Consider the following 23,140-nt stretch of genomic DNA (forward strand, 5'->3'; position numbering starts at 1 on the left):
TTTAGGATAGTTCAACTTATTTAGGATGACATGCAGTATATCCTAGTCTATATTTAGAAGGTCATTTATAACTTGGCTACTTATATTAAAATATCTTATGTGATCCAAAGAGATTGCTTTGTAAATATTATTATGAAAAATATAACTAAATATCTTACAGATCATTTAGATGAAAGTATCTATTGCATTTTAGATTCTTGGAATGATTTTGTTTGTTAGGTCGATTATATTATGCTAATATAATCTATCTAACCAAAGCTATAACAAGGGGGGGTTCTAATCATAAACCAAAAATGGAAATAAATTAATCAGAGGTCTCCCTACTCACTCTAGCAGAACAAGGCATAAAGAAAATTACAAAATGTCCATCGACAAGTCCAAATAAAAATATGATGTTAAATAGGATAATAAAGTAATGATGAGGGTCAGGATTTTGATTATACTATAAATTGCTGATCAAAAATATCAGATAATTTAGCTATGGACTTAATAAGTAGGATTTTGACTCACAATTTGAATTATATTAAGATTTAAATATGTTAGTTCCAAGCATGCTTTGATAAGGTTCAATTTTTTATTCGGTTTACTATCTTTGTAAGTGGTCTAAGAATAATATTAGACTCTTGGCATACATAAAAGATCTAGTCATAAATCAAGTTACTTCTAGATTAATATGATTTTCTTGTTTTGATAAGATACTGTGCTATTGAAAATGTCCCTTGTCTTGTTTATATAATGATGGGCTCTAATTAAAGTAATTTAGACTTTGAATTTTATTAATTCACTCCAATATTGTGTCCCTCTTGGATAGCTATAGCTCTTCTACTATATCTCACAAAGATCTCACGTTATCTTATTTTTTATCTAACATTATTGGCATCTATTTAAATTTACATGACTGAGTAGTAGAATAGTTAGGAGAAAGCATCTTAGAAAAATGCAGAAGAAGAGTCACATATGAAGACTTTAAGCTCTAGGTGTACCAATCATCTAGGGTATTGGGTTCAGTTCAAATAATAAAAGGAGAAGCAAAAGATTTAAAAATTTCGAAGGGGATTCTTGCCTTTCTTCTCCTAATAATAAAAACTCTTTAAAATATAATTGGGGTATGCCTTTTTTAATTATGTAATAAAATAAGACTAAGGTCCAGGGCAAGACTGGAGGTTTTCTTCTTAGTTCTTTCCATTCTTTCCTACCAGTGCCCATTTGAACGAAGACACTCTGATGTATTTTATTTTTATTAAATTAATAAAATCAAGACTTCAAGTGTTTAGTGATTAAAAAAAATTAAAAAATTGAAACCAAATTCTAATCTTAATAATAACTCTAATCATCATATAAATTATAATACAAAATTGGGTTCTAATCAAATTAATTAATAGTTATGATTGCTGGTAGCCAATATATACTCTATATTTTAGATACATCAAAATGCATTAAATTTTTTTTTTTTTAAATCATTAGTCAACTTATGGAAGTTGAAATTGAAGGCATGGAAGTATATATTCAATATTTTCAAATCATTCAAAACAAATTTGTATTGTTCAACTGATTCATTCATGATGGAAGCTAAGTGTGGGGAATCTTGGTGGTATTAATGGGTATGTCAATAGAAGCTAATGTTGCACCCTACTTTGCACTCCAAAATTAAACATAATTTGGAAATATTGCAATAGACTCCTTGGTTTCCCAGCTATCAAGGTGAGAACTAAAATTATGTCTAAACAAAAATTAGAACCCCATCATCCAAATATGACAAAAATGGTCAAAGAAAATGAGGTTTAATATGAAAAATGCAAAGATGTTTCCAAAACAATCCAAACCATTTAAATTTAAAATTCAAATTAGCAGTCAAAATATTAAACCATGAAATCATCAACCATAGCTCTAATTTAGCTATTGCACTTCCATATCAGTGTCCAGTTTTGAAATTTGTAAGATGGAGCAACTCTCCTTTTTTATTGACAAAACTACCAAAAGAGAATCATATTATAAGGAATGCAAAAGAAGTTGTTTCATAGCAAAATGGGTTGCAGGAGTTTTTTGAGCATGTATGTGTGAGTTTGGTTGGATAGATTTTATTGAAATATTTAATGCGTAGCTGGTTTGTCCCTGGAGCTAAAGGCCTACCTACCACCCCTAATGACCTACACAATGTTTAGAAAAATTAATATAGGTAGGTGAGTTTTCAAATTTGGAAAAGAGGGGGAAATTTTTTGTGGCAAGAGACAAAAGGAATGAAACAGTCTCATTCATTTAGTTTAGCAGATTAGAGAAAAAGAAGAGCAAAGAAGGAAGAAGAAAGTGATCAGCAAATTAGTCATGTAGAAGATAGAAGGAAGTTCATTTCGTGCCTATAGTTGAATGTGTTTCTTCATGTATTTCTATAAGTTCATTGTTTGTTGAATTTTTCCTTTGAAGCAGTGTTTGCTCCAAGCACTATTGTATGTAGCCTTTAGAGCTACAAGTTTTAAGTTTAAAGTTTTCACTAGTTTGAAATTTTAGGGTTATTTTAGGGTTTTCTAATTGTAGCTGAATGTTCCCAGATTTTTTAATATTTTCAATCAAATTTGAATAGAAAGTAAGCATGCATACTTGAATTCATTGTTATTCCTCCATTTGTTGCATTTGAGAAATATATTGTTGTATGATTCAAGCTTTGGCTCTCTAGTTCTAATTTTGAAAATATTCATGTTATAAATCTATCACCCAGTCTTGTCTTTGGTTGATTTTTCTATTTGTAGTTTAAGCCAAGCTCAGTCAACATCTTTCTCTACTGAGCTCCACCCTGCAGTTCTGACTGAGCTCACTCAGCATCCACACTATTGAGCTCACTTGACATTCATTGGTGTTGAGTTTCCCTTCACGTGCCAAGTTCACTTGGCTTCTTCATGTGCCAAGCTCACTTGGAACCCTCCTGCCACTCAACTCCTTAATGTGCCAAGAAAAATAGGCACTTAGCAATAGTTAGTGCTGAGTGAAAAATTTTAAGTTGTGATTTTATTTTTCACATGGTATCAGAGTATTGAGGGCCCACATCCTTAGTGAGTTAGGTCATTTATTTTCTAGGATATTTGACATGGTAGGAGATGTAGGAAAGATATGGCAAAAGCCACCATCCTTTAATGGACAGAATTATGATACATGGGAAAAGAAAATGAAAAGCATAATGGTTGCAAATTATTTATGAGATTTTGTGATTAATGGGTTCAATGATGTGATAGACCCAACTCAGTATGTTGTTCTCACAAATCCACAAAAGACTCAGTTGAAAGAGTCAAGGAGAAAAGATGCTAAGACATTAAGTCTGATTGAGGCAACTATGACAGAGAGAGTTTTCCACAAGATTGTAGCAACAAATTATGCAAAGGAAAAATGGGATTTCCTTGAGACAAACTTCAAGGGAATTGATAAGGTCAGAGTAGTGAAGCTACAAATGAACAAAAGAGAGTTTGAGAACCTTCAGATGAGGGATAATGAACCTATTATAGAGTTTAGTTCACGAATCTCCACTTTGATAAACCAACAAAAATCAAATGGAGAAGAATATGATGAGTAGAGAATTGTAGAGAAACATATTGAGGAATTTACCTCAGAAATATGAAAATCTTGTCATGACCATAGAGGAAGCAAAGGACCTCACCACATTGACCATGGATGAGTTGATGGGAACTCTTCAAAACCATGAGCACCAAATAAACAAGTCAGCTAATACTTTCCAATAGAAATCTTTCAAGGCTCAAGAGAATTCAAGAGACAAGGGGAGAGGTAGAAATTGCTCCAGTAGAGGCTCAAGAAGTAGAGGTCATGGAAGGAATGGTCAAAGGAATGCTGGTACAAAAAGCTTAGGAATAGCAAGAAACCAAGAGGGAGCCAACACTTCTCAAAAAAACTCTAGAGGAGGTAAGAATAATTACAACTCCAATAAGAGTAATATTGAATGCTACTACTATCATAAGTATGGGCATTATGCAAGTGAATGCTAGAAGAACTAGGGTGTTCATTCAAAGCAGAATGCTAATGTGGCTAATGTGAACATGGGTAACAATCCCATAGCCTTCATCATGTGTAACATTAGTGAAGAAGGAAGTCTCAAGGTATGGTACCTAGATAGCGAATGTAGTAACCACATGAGTGGTAATGAAAGTTTATTCTATTTCATTGATAAGACTTTTAAGTCTAAAATTAAGATGGCAAATAATGGAACCATTCCCATAGTGGGAAAATGATCTATTATGGTTCGCACCAAGCAAGGTGAGAAGAAGGAAATACAAAATGTGTATTTCCCCCCTGGTATGAAGCACAACTTGATGAGTGTTGGACAACTCATTCAAATTGGATACAAGGTGCTGATGGAAAATGACAAGTGTGTCATTCATGAGAAGGATGGGAGTAATAGATTACTTGTAGTAGATCAAATGAAAAAGAACTAGGTGTTCCCTTTGAGAATAGAGACATTTATCTGTTCTCAAGTTAGTGCTGCACCTCCCAAACATGCATGTATAGTAGTACACCAGCAATTAGCTCTTAAGAGCATGATTGAAGACCCCTCCAAGCTTTGGCATCTCAGGTATGGACATCTTGGCTTTGCTAGTTTAAATTTGTTGTCCAAAAAAAGAATGGTAGATGGTTTGTCAAGCATTTTAAATTCATATGACAAGTGTGAGGCTTGCATATTGGGTAAGAAACATAGGCTTCCCTTTAATCCTATAAATTCTAGAAGGGCTAGAGTACCATTAGAATTGGTGCATTCTCATTTGGTAGGCCCTATGAAAACTACTTCTATTAGGGGGAGTACTTATTTTATGACATTTATAGATGATTTCAATCGTAGGAAATGGGTGTATTTCTTGAAAAAAAAATCAAAACCATTTGATAAATTTGTAGGATTTAAAGCCCTAGCTAAAAATTAATGTGGACACTATATTAAGGTCCTTAGATTAGATAGATGAGGGGAGTATACCTCTAATATATTTGTAAGTTTTTGGAGGAAAAATGGTATCAAGAAAGAGTTGATAGCCAGTTATACTCCATAGTAAAATGGAGTAGCTGAGAGAAAGACCAGAACCATTATTGAAATGGCATGGAGCATGATGAAAGCAAAAGGACTCCCAACTAAATATTTGGGAGAGACTATAGCAAAAGTAGTATACTTGATCAATAGGTGTCCTATAAATTTCATTCCTGACAAGATACCTCTCGAGGCTTGGTCAAGGGGCAGATGGATAGTTGAGCACTTGAGAGTGTTTGGATGTGTAGCATATGCACATGTGCCTAAGGAATAAAGGAAAAAGTTGGATGACAAAGGTGTGAAGTGCATCTTTATAGGGTACATCTTAGAATCAAAGGCCTATAGGTTGTATGATCTAATTAACAAGAAGATAATCATTTCAAGAGATGTGGAGTTTCTTGAAAATAAATCATGGGATGGCTTAGTAGATAAATCCTCAAGCACTTCAAGTAAAGTGTCCACTATTGAAGAGGAAGAAGACGACATTGATTATCAACAAGAAGATGGAGCAGCAAACATGGATTGCAGACAAAGGTAAAAAGGAAAGCAGCCCTTAACATGCCAAGAAATAGCTCCAAACACATCAAGACAACTCTGATCTAGTATAAAAAATAGTAGTAGCAGAAATACTAAAAATTCAAACCCCACTCTCACCTCCATATTGCCAAGAAATACCTAGAGTCTAAGGAAGATATACCAAGAAGAAAGGTATGATGAAGCTTATGATGACAGTGTAAATTTTGCATTATTTTCTCATAGTGATCCAATATATTTTGAGGAAATTGTGAATGAAGATAAATAGTGTAATGCCATGGATGAGGAAATAGATGCTATTGAAAGGAATGAGACATGGGAGTTAACTACATTTCCTCCCAAGAAACAAGTAATTGGAGTGAAATGGGTTTATAAGACCAAGTGCAACACTAAAGGAAAAATAGATAGGGATAAGGAACATTTAGTGGTCAATAGGTACAAGTAGCAGTATGGTAGAGACTATGATGAGACATATGCCCCGGTTGCAAGAATGGAAACTGTGTGTGCTATCATAGCAATTGTAGCCAAGTACAAATGGAAGGTATATCAAATGGATGTGAAGTTCGCCTTCCTAAATGGTGTATTCAAGGAAGTAGTGTATGTGGAGTAGCCATCTAGTTATGAAGTTGTATGTGAAGAAGACAAGGTGTATAAATTGAAAAGAGATCTATATGGGCTCAAGCAAGCTCCACGGGCATGGTACAGTAGGATTGACTCATATTTGATGAGAAAGGGCTTTAGCAAAAGTGATGGTGAGCCCACACTTTATATCAAGGCAGAAAATAGTAATGTGTTGATTGTTGTCTTGTATGTTGATGATTTAATTTCTACTAGAAATGATAATTTCCTTATTGGTGAGTTGAAAGGGGCCATGAAAAATGAATTTGAAATGATAGACCTAGGTTGCTTGAAGTACTTTCTAAGAATAGAAGTAAAACAAATGCATGATGGCATTTTTTTCTATCAAGAAACATATGCAAGGAAAATCTTGGAGAGATTCAAAATGTAAAAAAATAAGGCAACCCCAACACGAACATTAGTAGGTTTGAAGTTGAGCAAGGAAGATTCCAAAAAATGTGTGAATCCAACATTATACAAGAGCATGGTTAGAAGTTTGATGTATTTGACTAAAACTCGACTAGATCTAATGCATGCAGTATGTCTGATTTCTAGATTTATGGAAACGTCAAAGGATCCCCATTGGCAAGTGAGAAAAAGTATCGTAAGGTATGTGAATGGTACCAAGAGACTTGGGATTTTGTATACTACAATAAGTGATTTCAAATTGGTTGGTTACACGAATAGTGGTTGGGTTGGAAGTCTAGATGATAGGAAGAGCACTTCCAGATACATGTTTCATATGGGATCAAATGTAATTTCATGGGCATCCAAAAAGCAACCTATTGTTGCTCAATCTACAACAAAGGCTGAATATATAGTAGAAAATGCATCAGCATGTCAGGCTATTTGGTTAAGGAGGATATTGATAGATTTGAATGAGAGGCAAGAGGATGGAACCACAATTTATTGTAACAACATCTCCTCAATTGCACTATCCAAGTATCTAGTCTTCCATGGGAGAAGTAAATATATAGAGATCATATATCACTTCATTAGAGAGCTGGTGGAGAATGGGGATATCAAAATAGAATTTTGCAAGTTTGAGCAGTAGCTAGTAGACATTTTTACAAAGCCTTTATGTGTTGGAACATTTGTACACCTTAGACAAAGTCTTGGTGTAGTTGATTTCGATTAGATGTGATCCTTGTTTGTTTGACTCGAGACAAAGGGGGAGTGTTGAAATATTTAATGCATAACTGGGGTTTCCTTGGAGCCAAATACCCACCTACCACCACTGACGACCTACACAATGTTTAAAAAATTTAATACGGCTCGGTGAGTTTTCAAATTTGGAAAAGAGGGGGAAATTTTTTGTGGCAAGAGACAAAAGGAATGAAATAGTCTCATTCATTCAATTCAACAGATCAAAGAAAAAGAAGAGTAAAGAAGGAAGAAGAAAGAAAGTGAGTAGTAGATCAGTCATGCAGAAGATAGAAGGAAGTTCATTTCATGTCTACAGTTGCTTGTGTTTCTTTGTGTCTTTCTATAAGTTCATTTTTCTTTGAATTTTTCATGTGAAGCAGAGATTACTCAAGGGACTATTGTATGCATCCATTAGAGCTACAAGTTTAAAGTTTAAAGTTTTCACTAGTTTGAAGTTTTAGGGTAATTTTAGGGTTTTCTAGTTGTAGCTAAATGCTCCAAAATTTTGTAATGTTTTCAGTCAAAGTTGAATAGAAAGCAAGAAGACATACTTGAATCCATTGTGATTCCTTCATTTGTTGCATTTGAGAAGTATATTGTTGTATGCTTCAAGCTTTGGCTCTCTAGTTTTAATGGCGAAAATATTCATGTTATAAAAATGTCACTTAGTCTTGTCTTTTCTTGAGTTTTCTATCTATAGTTTAAGCTAGTCTCATTCACCATATTTCTCTACCAAGCTCCACCCTATAGTGGTGATCAAGCTCACTCGGCATCTACACTACCAAACTCACTTAGCATCCATTAGTTTCAAGTTTCCCTTCACATGCCAAATTCACCCAGCTCATTCTTGTTCCAATTTCACTCAACGCCCTCCTACCACTCAGCTCCTTAACATGCCGAGAAAAACTGGCACTCAACAATAGTTAGTGCCAAGTGAAAATTATTAAGTTGTGATTTTATTTTTCATAGATTTGTGAGGACAAATTTGTTGTAGGAAATGTTAACTTCAATATGCTTACCATCTCTTGGTGTTTTTTTGTTGCTTGTTTGCATAATTGGAGGTCTTTTCTTGCTTCTTCCACCTATCTTTGTTGTAATTATGGCATATGTATCAGAGATACAAAAGAGGAGTTGCAATGGGAGGGCTGATAACTCATACATCCAAAAAAAAAATTTCTTTGAAAATGAAGGAGAATTTGAAGGTTTAGATAAAATAAAAAATTAGCGTATTTCTCATGATGTAGAAGATAAGGTTAAATTGGAGTGTCTTCATGATATGACACAACAATTTCATAACTCCAACTCTCTCCCTCATTTAGAATGCCAAAGAGATTTTTGATGTGAAGTCCAACTATCATGTCTGTTCATTTCACATTCTTCTTATTTTTTTTTTCATATTTTCTTGAAGAACTAATGTATAAATATAAGGGAAATTCCCTATATATGTAAGCAACTATGACTAAGTAATATATTTTGTCTACTCTCAGTGTGGACATAGCCACAGTTGTGGTGAACCATGATATATCCTGTCTCTTGTTCTATTTTTTGTATTCTTAATTTATATCTTAGATTAACAATTGGTATCAGAGCATGTAAGATCATAGAGAGCAAAGTAGTCTATCAAATCTAAGAAAAAATGTAGAGCAAGCCAAGATGAGAGTTAAAACCTTCATTATAATGGGCATAAATACACTAGAGTAGAAAGGACATGAAAAGAAGTCGAGGTCAGTCAATATGTATAGGTTAGTTGGGAAGTATGTAACAATGCACTACTCAAAGGTGAGAGGCACAAGAGAATTTGGAAAGTGCAAAAGAGTTTTGGAACATGGTGGAAAAGGCATTGAGGGAGATCAAATGTTTTTAACCCAAAAAACTACTATTGTAAAACTCTATGCAATGCAGTTGTACTTCCCAATCAGGACCGAGGACCATGAGTACAACATTACTTTCACCTCACACAATGTCTTCAAGTAGAATAAGGTGGCCTATCTGCATAATATGCACTTTGTGAAGGCCAAGGGAAAGACCATTTTTGTTGCTGAATGAATTTGGCTCTAATACTGAAGGGTATTATGGAGCAGTTGTAGCTTCAAGTATCATTGGTGAATGTGATGATTGGTATCATTTTTAGTTTTTTTTTTTATACCATAAAAATTTCACTATCGTGGTACAGTGGAAGTTTTAGAAAAAAATATTAATTATTTTGTCATAAGATGTTTTCCTCCATGTGATAGGTTCTCATGACAGGTTATGCTCTTTAGAGCATGAGGTTCTAAATTATGGTGATCAAGGTATCATGTTGTGTTCCCAGGTTATGTAGGCATGCAATGGGAGTTTTTAAAATTGATCTTGGTTAGTGCTCTTGGTATCGGGTACTTTGGCATATTGACCATGGAGGTGCTCTTGAAAACTAAGAGGCTTGGGTGAGGCTACAGTTCTCTGGGAATAGAGAACATTTGTTGAGACAGTTTCTCTTTTGAGGTTTCAGCAGGATGTTGGAATAGCATATAGCTATGGATGGGTGCAAGTTCATTATAAACCTAATGGAGATTGTTCTTGCAGAAGAGTCATGGGGACTTGGTGTATCCTGGAGGAGCATTCTCACTCCCCATGCTTGGTCTATTTGGTAGATTTATCTCCTTATGCATTTAGGTGATGGTTGATATTGTTCCTAATTTTTGGAATGTTTGGAGTTTGATCTTCTTGTTTATAGGAGCTTTCATTCATCGTGTTTTGGTGTTGTAAATGCTCTCATATGGGGAGGTAAAGGAGATCATACTTGACACAGCTAGGCACTTGATGGTGTTGGTAGAAGGATGAGTTATGATTTATGTTAGTGTTCCTTCAAAGATTTTTTTGAGGTCATCTATTGTTGTTGTACTTCTTCTTTTTTTAACAACAAGATGTGCTCTTTTCATGAGGACTTGGAAGATGTAATTTTTGCAGTAGGTTAGTTGAGGTTCATAGATCATCTCAAGTTAATGCAATGCCTTTTATGTGTTGATTGGTAGATTGAGTCAGCTTATAGTTGACATTTCTCATACAATTTAAATATCCTAATAATGATCTTCTAGTTTTTTGCATATCAATAACCTTTTGGAGTGTTTTGTTCGAAGATGGTATATTTGGTGAGTTATTGTGTAGGTTGGTTATGTGGCTATAAATCTACTGATGTTGTATTGATAATTGGATGTGATTAGTGATTAGTTGTGGTTGCTATTCTGGCTACAAAGATTCTCTTTTGGCAATTTCTAATGATGAGATTTGGTAAGGGAAAGAAGAGTTTAAGTGGGAGGATATTTAGATATGAGGTTGTAGCTTGAGTTGAACTTCAAGTGGGAGATTGTTGGATGTGAAGTCCAAATATCATGTCTATTCATTTCACATTCTTCTTATTTTTCTCTTTGTCTTCTCTTGAACAAATAACGTATAAATATAAAGGCAAAGCCCTATGTATGTAAGCTGCTATGACTAAATAATATATTTCCTCTACTCTCAGTGTGGATGTAGCCACAGTTGTTGTGAACCATGATATATCCTGTCTCTTGTTCTATTTTGTGTATTCTTATTTTATATCTTAGATTAACAATTTATCAAAAAAAAATCAATTTTTAATCTAAGATATAAAATAAGAATACACAAAATAGAACAAGAGACAGGATATATCATGGTTCACCACAAATGTGGATACGTCCACGCCGAGAGCAGAGAAAATATATTATTCAATCACAAGTGCTTACATACACAGGGCTTTGCACTTGTAGAACTAAAAAATGGGTTAAATGCATAACACACTATGAGAAAATCAAGAAACACAGTAATCATGTGTTAGCACCCACTAGTCTACCATGAAAACCAAACTAATAAAGAAAGAAATAGAAACCCTCTCTTTTATTTGACACTCCCATGTCCTTCTTTCTTCTCCGAATGATTGTAGCTCCAACCTGCCTATAGTGCACACAAGATTGAAGAAAAATTCTATGATATTGATAATGCCATGAGAATACTAGAAGTGTGATTTTAAGCTTGAGAGAAAATGGTGTGAAAATGCAAAGAAGTTCAGACTCAAAGATTCAAGAATTCAAGGATTCAAGAAGAAGACCAAGATTCAAAAAGAAGACTCCAAAATTCAAGAGACCCAAAATGAGAGAAAGAGTGTCCATTTTATGGAGGATAAGAGTATTGGATTTGCCACCCATAGAAATGTGATGTGGCAAGATATTCCTTTGAGAATCTATGATGCATATGATAGAATATGCCAATATGTAAGATTCTATGATGCATGCAAGTCAAACTTGACTAAATGCAGAAGAGAATCTATGATGCGGCATAACCCACTTAAAACGAAGAATCTATGATAAATAAGCCAAATCAGGACATGCGTAAGAGGTAAGAATATTTAACTATGAAAAATCCCATGATGCAATATTTTACGGAATATTCAAATTAAAAATCTTCTTATTCCACAAAATAAAAATTAGTAGAAAATGGAATAAATGATGGAAAATGGAACTTAGGAAATTGTAAATTTTTATGGTTTGCAGATAATGAATCAATTAGTTAATAAAATTAATTAATTGAGGATGATAATTAGGAAGAATAATTAGAAAGAATAATAGGATTAAATTATGGGTTATTTAATCCTCTAGATAAAATTAGTAAATGATTGGCCAAATTGATTAAAGGAATGCAACCATATCCTTTGATGAAAATGTGATGATGATGGATATCATATAAGATGATGACAAGTAGACCAAAGCCATGGTCAGATTTATTAAAGCTAATAACATGCCAAGGAGATATGACACGAATTGATTGATACGTAACATTTAACTACATTGCAAATACTATAGGATCGAGGTTGACTGGAAATGTTGATCATAATAACATTGATGGATACTATCAATATTATTAAAATGGTTGATGATGCCATGATCTGACAATGAAAGCCTCAACAACATCAAAGATTGAATGACATGAATGATAGTTTGACCTAGCACTGAGAGCCACGACAATACTAAGGTCAAATTGATAAGATCGATAGGTTGATTAGTTTCCAAGGAACTGAAAGCCACAAAAATACCTAGGAGTAGATAAATGATGATTGATTTGGGATGTTTGATATGTTTTGGGTTGATTAGAACTGATTCTAAGTTGATTTGGGGTGATTTTGAGTTGATTTGAAATGGTTTTGAGTTGATTTGATATGATTCTAAGTTGATTTGATATGATTCTGAGTTGATATGAAATGATTATGAGTTGATTTGATATGATTCCTAGTTGATATGAAATGATTTTGAGTTGATATGAAATGATTTTGAGTTGATTTGATATGATTCTGAGTTGATATGAAATGATTTCGTGTTGATATGAAATGATTTCGAGTTGATTTGATATGATTTCGAGTTGATTTGATATGATTTCAAGTTGATATGAAATTGATGTGAAAGGGGGTACAAATGATGAAATATGGTCAATTTTGGCCAAAAGATCAGAGTTAGTAGAATAAGAAAATGGGTCAAATTAGTATGATGAAGAAATAAAATCGCAGATGCGAACCATCTTTGAGTGTCTACATTTTGCCCGTCTTTGATACAATGTGATTTACAGAATTGTATCAAAGAATAACTGATGAGAAAGCCACAACATGCCCCAATAGGGATGATATATATGGGTTCCCCTTGAATAAATTGACAAAGATAAGCATATGATAAGTCAATTTTTCAACAACAATAATAAAAAACCATAGCAACTGAAAAAATGAAACTCAAAGCCAAAATGTGAAAGTTATGAGGGCCAGATTGCATAATAGGGTCAATCAAGAGCCTAATAGTAATTTCATGGGTTACCACTCAAGAATGACACAAAATTAAAAAATATATATTTCATATTGTCCATAATGAAGAGACAAATCCAATGCAACTAATGGATTGGAAATTCGAGTTAAAACGCAAAAGTTATGGGCTTTGGAGTGCAAAACAGGGTCAATCAGGAGCCCAAGAGTAATTGCATGGGTTATCACTCAAGAATGAAACAAAATGATGAAAATTATAGTTCATATTATTTTCAATGAAGATAGAAATCCAATGCAACTGATGGATTTCAAATCTGATTAAAACGCAAAAGTTATGGGCTCTAAAGTGCAACCTAGGGGCTCTAGGAGCAGTTCTGGGTATCCTAGGTCCCCAATTGCACCCAAAACTCAATAAAGTGCATCATTGATGCATTTGGTAAGAAAAAATGTGCCATGATAGTACCAAGTGTGTCAATGATGCACTTGGGAAGCCCAAGTGGTCTCAAAAAATGAAAAATGTGCTTGAGAAGGCTCCGGGGGCCAAAATCAGCCCAATTGGACTCAGAATGACCCAAAACTGTGCGTGCATGCCCAAAATGATGAAAAGATGGTAGAGCATGAGTGAAATAATCAAAAATGGTCAGATTTGGTCAAATATGAAGAGACAAAAGTTATATTGAGGTTGAACTAGGTGGAAAGCCATGGAAAGTTGATTGACAGTGCAGGATGATGGTGGAATGCATGAATGCAAGATGAAGATGATTTGGAGAATCAGATGGCATGATTATGATGATGGAGAATGAGATGAAAAGGAAAGATAAGATGAGGAGATGTTAGTATGATGGAAAGACTTTTACTTCTAGAAATTGCACTCTACGTCAAATGGAGCTTTATTTTGATATGTCAAATGGAATGCAACACATCATGGCATAAACGGCCAAAGCGCAAATGCAAGCCTTTTGCATAAACAAGCATGATGCAGATCGAGAATGACCTTGTCCTTCCTAAGGCATATGTAAATGACCCAGAATCTTAAAGGTACATTGTAACAGATAGAAATAGAAATAGATGACCATGAACCATCCCAGCCACTCTCATAGATCAATTTTATATCATTGAGTGGTATAGGAACATGATCAAAGAAAAAAAAAGGAAAAAGAAATCACTCACTAAATAGTGTGAGCCAATAGCTATTCTTGTCCATTATTACATTCTTTTTAATGTTTTAGGTGTGTAGATAGTGTTTGGCATGTTGATAATGTGATAGTTTTGGTTGTGGATTCAGTTGATAAGTTCATAGTGACCTATTGAATTGGTTGTTGGTTCACATTACCTAGATAGTGTGATTGTCAATGAAGTGTAATGCTTTGAATTTCAATCTGCAAAGTGTAAGTGTGTATGCAAAAGGGATGGTTATGTATCATGGATATGTACAAGGTTTATTGCAAATTTTTTATGGGTTTTGTGATTTTTAGGGTTTTTTGGGGATATTCAATTTTTTTGTGTGATTGATTTCTTCAGGACATTTTACGATTTTTAGAGATTTTTCCAAGACACTATGTGATTTTTATAGATTTTTTCAGGACATTATGTGAATTTTAGTGCTTTTTTTAGGATCATATTTGAATGTTTGGGATTTTTTCAGGACATTATGTGATTTTTAGTGCTTTTTTCAGGATCGTATTTGAATGTTTAGGATTTTTTCAGGATCATAAAAGCATATACATGTGTTAGCTCCAATCTCTTATGTGATAGGTCCAATGGATAAAAAGTACTTAGGGATATGCCCCCAATTCAAATTCAAACTCATGCACCCTGTAGGTAATATGCCGCCAGACAAGATGCAAACTATGTACAAGGGCCAATGACAGAATGTGTACAGATTGGTAATGCTTGGTAAGATAACAAAGGACATTAACTAGTTCGTGAGCCATGGTCAGGGAGCCAACGATATCCTACAATAGAAAGAATATGATCAAGGAATGATTGGGGGAAAAAAGACCAGATGGAATCTTGATAGATGGAGGAGTAACACTAATTACACATGGCACCTGTTTGCTAAGTTTTCAACATGGTACTTGCCCAAAGTGCCTATTTGCCAGGTTTTCACTTTTGGATGGAATTTTTCTCTTGACTAAAATTTTCGTGCCAAGATGCCTATTTGCCAAGTTTTCATCAAGGCATCCATTTTTTCATGAATTTGTTTTTTTTAAGGACTTTTTCTTTTTTAAAAATATTTTTTCAGGACTTTTATGGAATCAAGAATGTCACTGACAAATGCTGAGAAGATATATGTTGTTGGTGCTGCTAGCTGATGAACTCTGGATCCATGACTAACCATAACTATGCAGGATTTGTTTTGAGTCTGTAGCTAAAATCAAACCACTAGAAAGGCCTCGAGATATACCATCGTGTACCGTATGTAAGACAATGTCTATCTCTCACAAATCAAGGCATCTGAGGATAATTGGGTCAAAGAAAATGTCATGTGGGATGTAACTGATGATGACATATTCAAAGGCTTGTTGGATAAAGGGTTGATTTTGGTTATTGGACAAATTAGGTAGCTAGATTTGGGGATAAACAAATGGATATAAGGGAGGGTTGGGAGGGTTGAGACCAATGACCTTCCAAATGAATGTTGATCAAGAGAGCTCCAAAAGACTTTGTAGCATGTTGAATGCTAGAACATAGATATTCATGGCATCATATTTTTCATCTTTTATCCTTGGGAGATGCTTAGCTTTTGATTTTTTATGGTCTAATGGTACCTTTAGGTTTTCACCAAGAGACCTATGCTCATTGTTATTATTTTCTTTGTTGTTAAACGGAGTTGACTCCCAACAATATGCCAATGTGTTCACTTCAAGAGAAATTGCCTTTTTATGTTTGTCAATCATAATGCCTTCATAGATTTCAAAGTCTATTATGAGAGCATCATCATTGTCGAATCAATCAAAAATTGGTGGTCCATATTGGTCCCAATCCAAAGTTTCAAGATAACTTTAGGGGGTGTCATCATCAGTGTTGTATGGGCTTTGGTTAAAGCTATGGATATGGGCATTAGGTTCCATTGTATCATTGGGGTTATGCTCAAAAGTTAAGGATTGTTGGTTTCATGTGAGATATCCTCAGATGCCTTTTCATCATTCAAAACATCCATAGTCTTACAAATAGGTACTGTAGTACTAGAAGGACCTATTCATAATGGTTTAAATCCAAGCCCCAAACTAGGAGGTCATCCTTTTGTAGTGACAGGTTCAATGATTCCTTTTTTCTGAGATCCAAGACCACTATAGCCATCATAACCTTGTTTCTACATGATAGCAAACCCAAGTCCATACTAGCTAGGAGATATCAAAGTGGGTTCTCACTCTTCTTTTGCTTTCTCCATACAAATAGAAGTATTCTCATTGATAGAAGTATCATTCTTTGTACTGATCTCTAAATGTTGTGCTTGAAGTGGTTGTGATCTTTACCATGAGATTGGGGAGAAACTAGTGACTCCCTAATGTGAGAGACTTGAGACAAAAATTACTCTCCACACCCATTGTCTTCAATCTTCATCTTTTCCTTGGCTTTACTTAGCAGTATATCAGCATCCACATACTTAGAGCAATGTGTGGGTTGTGCTTCATTGTTTGTTGGGATTTGGAATGCAGTAGCATCTCTTAGATTAGCACAAAACTAGAAAGGATCTCGATCATTGGGGATGGTAACCTCTATGTTGTGACAGGAAAACTTCAGACATTAATGATAAGTAGAAGAGACTGCTTTCATAGCATGAAGCCAAGGGTGTCCTAATATCATGTTGCAATTCATTTCTATATCTAGGACATGGAACAATGTATCTTCAGTAGCTAGACCAACTCTGATAGGTAACGTGATAATGCCCTTGGAGAAGTGTTCACTGTCATCATAAGCTTTTATTGTGATTCTTTGAGAGGGATCTACATCATCTTTAGAATAACCCAAATTGTTGGCAACCTTAAGAGCAGAGATGTTCAGTCCTATTCCTGCATCTATTAAGACATGTCTAACTTTTGCATTATGGATGAAGACTTCAACATAAAGGGGATCATTATGGTTAGGTGTGTCCTTAGGAATATCTCAAGGGGAAAAGGTGATATGTTGTGATGCAGATAGGTTCCCAACCATTGCTTGGAATTGGGAAACATCAATGTTATCTGGGATGACTGACTCTTTAAGGGCTTGATCTAACATCTGGGAGATGCACATAGTAGGTCCAAAATGGATATTTGTGCAGGGGTTTTGCTGAGTTTTTCAAAAAGTCTATAATCAGATGAAGTAGTAGCAGTAGGTCTACTTGGAGGTGCAGGTCTAGTAGAAGCACTAGGTCTAGACGGGGCTCTAGGTAGGATGATCTTGCTACGGCATGTAGTGACAACACAATGAGGGTCTTTAGCCTTCAATGTGAATTTGGATATGTGGAAGTTAGACTCATTAAAGCAATTGATGGTGTAGTCATAGCCAGTGCATGTGTAATTCACATTACCTTGTAAGTTTGAGTTTGAACTTGAGGGTTTCTCTTTGTCATGATTACCCAAAGGATCTTTGAAAATAGTATGATCAGAGTTGGATGCTAATAGTGATGGATCAACCATGATGAGACCATCATTAATAAGCTCTTGTATTGCATGTTTCAATTGGAAGCACGATGAAGTCTTGTGTCCTTTGGTGTGATGGTAATCACAATACTTTTTTTCATCCCACCAATCTACTTTAGTTAATGGTTCATCTTTGATTGGGGGTAGCTGTAGGAAGTTATTACTCAATAACTATTGTAATGTAGTCTCAAGTGGTGTTCCCAATGGTGTGAATTTCCTGTCTTTGGTTCTAGGATGTCTTCGAGGTTTGTCTTCCATGGAAGTCTCAGTTTTCTATTGTGGAGCTGATGTTTGATTAGAGGTTTGTGAATTTGTAGGGTTTACACCTTTCAAAGTCAGTTGAGGTTGTGCTATACTAATCATGCAGGCATCCACAATGCCATCATTAGTCACATTCTTGTTTTTGGAGAAAAATTTTGCCTTGCCATTAGATGAGGTTGTGTTTGTGGTTTCTTTGTTTAAGATTCCCTTATGGATAAGAGCATCTTCAATACTAGCCCCTTTTTTCATCAGTTTAGAAATGGTGCTTGGACTCTTGATTTTGAGTTCATACATTAATTCTGGGACTAAGTTTTCAATGCATAAGTTTACTTGTTGTTCTTTAGGAATGTCTAGTGAGCATTGACTAACTAAGATTCTCCAATGTAATAAGAATGTGATGAATGATTCTCCCATCTTCTGTTTAGTTGAGCACAAATCAAAAAGTGTCACCTCATTTGTAATGTTGAAGGCAAAGTGGGAGATGAACTTGTCTGCTAGCTTTGACAAATATTTGATATTACTAGGAAGTTTGGAGTACCATTCAAGTGTGGGCCCACCTAGAGAATGATGAAACAATCTCATAAGGTAAGTGGGTTCATCACTGAGTTCGGTATGTAAAGCACAAAATTCTCTAATATGATCAACAGGGTTTCCTTTTCCTCGGTATTTTTCAAACCTTGGAGCCTCAAAGTGTTTTGGGAATGGAGGCATATACAAACCTTTATCAAATGGATTAGGAAATAGGTCCCTTTCTGTGTATAGAGCTTGTTTCTTCTAGACTACCAATGCCTTGACTTGTTTGGAAAGTTGTTTGAATTGTTGTAAGAGTTCTTCATTAGGGTTTTGCATGATGGTCTTTCCTTCAAGTCTTTTGTTTCTGTGAGTAGATCATTTGCTATGGTGAGAACTATGTCTACTAGGTTCTGACATTTTTGTGTTTGATGAGTCTGATGAGGTGTTGCTAGGGGGTGGAGGTATGTTTGTACCTTGAATACAGAAGGGTCCCTATTGTTGAGGAACTTGTTGTGGTATTTGATGTGGAACTTGTTGTGGGATTCACTATGGTTGTTGTACCATGTGTTTTTGTTGTGCCATGTGTTGTGGTTTTTGTTGAGATACCTCTATTGGTTGTATGTGAGACCGTGTACATACTTGTTTTTGTAGAGGTATTTGTTGAGGTTGTTGTGGCACATGTTTTTTTTGTAAAAAATGGTTCTGGTATGCAATTTTTTGCTCAAGGTGTCTTTGGTATTCTGACTATTACTTGAGTTGTTCTTGTTGTTTACCAAACATGGTTTGTTGTTGTTGGAATTGTTGCTAAAATTGTTGTTGATAAATTGTGTGTAAGTCAAGTGGGTTCACATGGGACTATGTATTAGGAATGTTGGATGTTTGCCCCACTTGAGGTTGTTATCATTGTGGTTGATATTGTTGTTGATATGTGGGATGTGTGTTAAGTGGATATAGACTTGGTGGTGCCTTGGAAGTGTTGAGTCCTTGTACCACTATAGGTTGTTGTTGTCATGGGGGTTGACTAAGTCCTTGAGAATTGAATGTCATGTTTGGATTGTTGTTTCGGTACCTTTGTGTGTTAGATGTTCCTACTTCTGACATCATATTGACTTGACTATGCAACGTGTCCTTATTGGGAATGGATGTAATGTCAATAAGATTTTTCCTTTTTGTGTCCATAGGGATGGTTGCACTTGATGTTTCACATGTTGTACTTAAGAGAGGCTCCATAGAATTTGATTTCATAGGACTTGGTAAAGTTAGGAGCAAAGGTATACTTTATTGATTTTCCTCTAGAGGAGGTATGTCTGGCATCCCTAGAGCACAAGTCCCTTTAGGTGCTTCTCGTTGTTGCATCATGTGACTAAAATAAAGTCTTAATGTCCTTTTGGGGTGTTTAGGAATTGGCAGTATTTTGTCGAACAAGGGGTTGACATTGATGTGTTCAAATGTACTTTAGAAGATTTCGATGGTTGATTCTTGATGGGACCTTATAGGTGCCACTATCATGTTTGAAAACTCCAAAGGTTGTTTTTCTTTATCTAAGTCCAAATTGATCATGGGTTGTGTGTTTTCAATAGTTGTGTTGGTTTGATTTTTGGACTTAGGACCTTCCAAGTTTGGGTTAAATTTGACAATTTCTTGGGCTGCCAAACATTTGAAGTTCTTATGAAATTTTTTTTCTTGACATGCCCTAGCCATTTCTTCATCAGTGATTCCATAATTAGTGGCAAAGTCATCACTAAGGTGTATAATACCTTGTTGTATGTTTGATGTGTTATAGTTGAAGGTACTTGCATTAGGTTGACTAGATTTGAAGGAGTGTGATTGTTCATCTTCACTTGTGGTTGGTACACTTCCTCCTCCTGGTGGCATTGGAACGAATATAGGTTCAAAGTTAGGACTCCATTGAACCATCCCATGTGTGGGGGAAGTATTTGGGGGAAATCTCACAGTAGGTGCTTTTTTCAAGGTTTTTTGTGCCATAGCTTGATTATGAGGATCTTGTGGATACATGTTCAAGGGGTCTGCTAGTAATGGTTGTGATACTTTGATTTTGTCTTCATCAAAGGTTTGTTGGGTTTTCTTATTCTTTCTCTGTCTTGGATGAGGTTTTGGTTGTGCTTGTGCCTCAAAAAACAAAGGTTGATAAAGTTCCTCGAGTCTCTGAGCTTATTGTGTCCTAGTAAGTGCTGGCATGATACCTAAGAATGCAGATACAATGGAAATTTTGAGTGTTTTGAGTGATTTAGAGTGGTGGATATGCAAGATATGAGTTTTGTTTTTTGGGATTTTTAAGTGTTTAGGGATGTTATGCAAATTCAAATGCAAGGTGATGTTTTGAGGGTAGGAAAAATGAAGCTACGCAAAATGAAGGTTAGTGTTATGTTTTGAACTTGGTAATGACACTAAAGGTAGACTTATGCAAGGTAGACTATGCAAAGGATGGTTTTCAAGGGTTGATAATGACATTTTAGGATATGTAAAATGAGGGTAAACAATCAAGAATGCAATTTGGTTGATCGATAATCTAATAGGGTTTGGTAGTGAGAATGATGCTACAGTTTAGACCATGCAAGATGAAGGGGATATACCACTAGGGTAAGTAAAAATGATGTTTGGGAATGCTAGGGATATGATTATGCTATGACAAGGGTATATGGAAAGTTTTATGTAAAACCTTTTATAAAGTATTTTGTCTAGGAGTTTAACCTTGTGATAAAGGACTTTGGATCTTGATCGAAAATTGATAAAAGACCAAAAGATCAAATTAATAAAAGATTACAAGATTAAATCTATCAAGACATAGACAGATTTTGAGCCAAGAAAATGATAAGAAAAGATCAAAAGACTATTCAAGATCCATTATCCATCAACACTAGGAGATACTCTAAGACTCATACTTTTTCTAGATGTTCGACTAAATTCGAAGGTTTTGGGGGTTCAAAATGATGTTTTGAGGACTCAAAATGGTGGTAATGCTAAGAAAATGTGTGATACAGACAATGCATATGATTCAAAAGGGGACTTTCAATGCAAGATACGGTTTTGGGTCAAGTGTAGAATGGGGAGGTGTAGAGGCTCCTAGATGCAGTTTTGGGGTCTGAAAGTGTAGTTTGGAGGCCCAAAATGGACATGAAAGTTCCCAAGTGAACCCTAATAGTACCAACTATGTCATTGATGCACTTGGAGCCAGTTTGGGCATAGTTGTTATTTTTTGGGCGTAGTTGGTAAGCTAGGAAGAATGTTTGTTGATTATAAAGGTTATGGTTGCCAAACTGATATGCCAGGAAGCTAAGATGTTGGGGTTGATGTTAGGATGGGTTGGGAGATGTAGAAAATATGTTATGACCTACAAAATTATGTTATAAGTGAAGGTACCAAAGACTAGGTGATGCAGAATGCAAATCTAGGCAAGCTAATGCAAGGGGAGCTAACCACGTACCTAAGGACACTGTTGAAGCCCCAAAATGTTATCTAGAATCCAAAACTAGGTTCAAGACAACCAAGTGTGCCCAGATAGTGTAGACTACACCAATGATGTAGTTGGTAGTTTCTGAGCGCAGTTGGTATTTTTTGGGCACAGTTGGTAAATAGGGCTGAAATTGAGGCAATTCTGGGAGCTATGTTTTCCAGATTGATATCACAGACAAGTAAATAGTAGGGGACAATGTTAGGGCTAGTAAAAATACTCAAAATGATGGTTAAGAAACCTAAAATGATGGATAAAGTGATCAAGATGATGAATAGGTATGCAAAGATGCAAGATGGTGAATGCAAAGTGTTGATTTTGAGATGGGAATACAAAAACTAAGGGAGGTAAACTGAACCTAAATGGATGCAATATAAAAGGTAATGGATGCTAAATGATGACTAAAAGGTGCAATATGAAGTCTATATGATGCATGAATGAGGCCTATACTAGGGTGAATACAAGTGAAGTCTATGCAAGTGTAAGATCTACATTTTTCCAAGCATGTTTAAGAGCACAAGTCACCATGTTTTCCAAGCTTTGAGTGTGTTGAAACAAAGTTTGCAAAGTTTGATAAAGGTTTAAATATTTTGGCAATGTGTGATGTTTTGACAAGTTCAAATGATATCCAAGGTGCAGATTTAAAAGTTCTTCTTTTATCTTGATTATGCTTTACACACACACAAGACACATTAAGACAAGAATAGCTATTGTTAAAAGTTAACAAACATAACACAACCTAGGCTTTTAGGACCATATCCATTGAATTCTTACTTGAACCAAAGTTTAGCCACACTTATCTAGAGTGGATAACCTAGGATCTTCGCACCACAAGCTCCCCCTTACAATGCACTCACTTCTTAGGGCTACCAATATCTGCTTCCCAAGGGGCATGACTTCCCAAGGGATTGTTGCCTCTACTAAGAACTGTGCGAATGTAGGATGTCTTCATGGGAATGGCTGACCCCTTGAGCAAATGGATAGAAAGGTTTTTGGCCACTAAAACACATTTTTTAGTAAGGGCATTCGGTTCAGCAAGTGAATGATAAGCTTCCTCATAAGGTCTCCCAGTCCCAAGAACCAGGGTTTGACACACCACAAGGGTACTGGAGGAGAGCTATCATGTAGCAAAATCGTCGACACAATTTTCACTATAATCAAGT

Source organism: Cupressus sempervirens, chromosome 8 (genome assembly GCF_028749045.1).
Source record: "Cupressus sempervirens isolate cs-2001-9-10 chromosome 8, ASM2874904v1, whole genome shotgun sequence".
Lineage (NCBI taxonomy): Eukaryota > Viridiplantae > Streptophyta > Pinopsida > Cupressales > Cupressaceae > Cupressus > Cupressus sempervirens.